This window comes from Fomitiporia mediterranea (genome assembly GCF_000271605.1).
Source record: "Fomitiporia mediterranea MF3/22 unplaced genomic scaffold FOMMEscaffold_4, whole genome shotgun sequence".
Classification (NCBI taxonomy): Eukaryota; Fungi; Basidiomycota; class Agaricomycetes; order Hymenochaetales; family Hymenochaetaceae; genus Fomitiporia; species Fomitiporia mediterranea.
In genome coordinates this window covers 2,785,085-2,786,530 of record NW_006760389.1, presented here as the reverse complement: position 1 = coordinate 2,786,530, position 1,446 = coordinate 2,785,085, and positions in this window count along the sequence as shown.

Below are 1,446 nucleotides of genomic sequence, written 5' to 3'. Positions count from 1 at the left end.
AAATCTCAAACTTCTGTACAGTACTAAGAAGATATTAACACTACTCCTCTAAGGAACAGACAATTGTAAGGAGTTCCTTATTATAGATAAGGTAGTTCTGTTCTGTTACAGAGAGGGATTCTGATCAGAACACTATTAGATACTACTTTCCATTAATAAACTAGGACAGTACTACTCTATTTACAAAGTCAGAAGAGTTAGCTTTAACTCAGAACTTGTTTACAACTGTTAGAACTGTTAATACAGGCTTACTAATAATAGCCTACTTGAGGGACTCAAACACAGACTGTTACTAATCATCCTATTACTAAGGAACATTCTTGCTAGTAAGATTATAAAGGGGCTAGACAATAGTACTAAAGTTACAAATGAAGTATTAGTAATAGTTTACAAACCTAAGGAACACTTGGACCTGTTTCAGGTTCTAGAGTTACAGCCAGTTCTAAACTACAGTTACCTTTGCCAGATTCATACAGACCTCTCCTCCACCAATCACAAAGCTCAGATAATCTACTGACTCCTGTACAAAAGAGTACTTTGCTTCTTAGAGGAACAGTTTATTATCTTAGAGCTGTTGTAGAACTGCTTTAATCAGTCAGTAATAGTGCTCAACTGTCTGAGTAAAGATCAGAATGTTGTTTAGATACACACTAACATACTCTAAGTTAATCAGATCTGTAAGGATGTGATTCATGAATGACTAGAATGTTATAGGCAAGTTAGTTAGTCTAAAGAACATTATAGTCAGTTTGTACAATCTGTAATTAGTTTAGAACACAGCCTTCTACTCATCTCTGTCTTAGATCTGAATATTATTGTATCTCTATCAAACATTCAACTTAGTGAAAACCCTAAATGTATGTGTCTTATTAATAAGCTTCTGAATCAGAGAGAGTAGGTACTTGTTTTTGACAGTACTGTGAGGGATTACCATATATAGTGGACCATACATAGAACCTCTTCACCAAAAGGGTGCAATGTCAAGCTTGGCTTGACACCTGGTCCACACTATATATACTGATAAATGTTTGTGTCCTAACAAGTACCCTTATTAAGACAATAATAATCCTAGACTGGGTAGAGCTTCCTATCTTTCTTTTTGATAAAGAAGAAAGGGAAGGCTATAAGGGACTTTAAGGGTTGGATCTGACTGTTCTGAAGATTTTCCTAAAGAAACTTGTTGAGTACCTCTTACTTGTCTCTGTTAAGTAGGTAGACCTTACAGTCCTTAGGTTGGAAACCCTTAGTCAATTCAATTGTATAGTCTTAGAGACAGTATTCAGGAAGCTAGTCAAATTCCTCTTTACTAAAGACTTTAGGGAACTCTTAGACAAAATTCAGTAGGCTAGGTCTATGTACATTCTAGAGTAGAGTCATTCTGAGAGGGTTCTAGACTGGTTCTATCTTAGACATTCTTTAGATTGACTCTATTCTGCCTAACTAGAA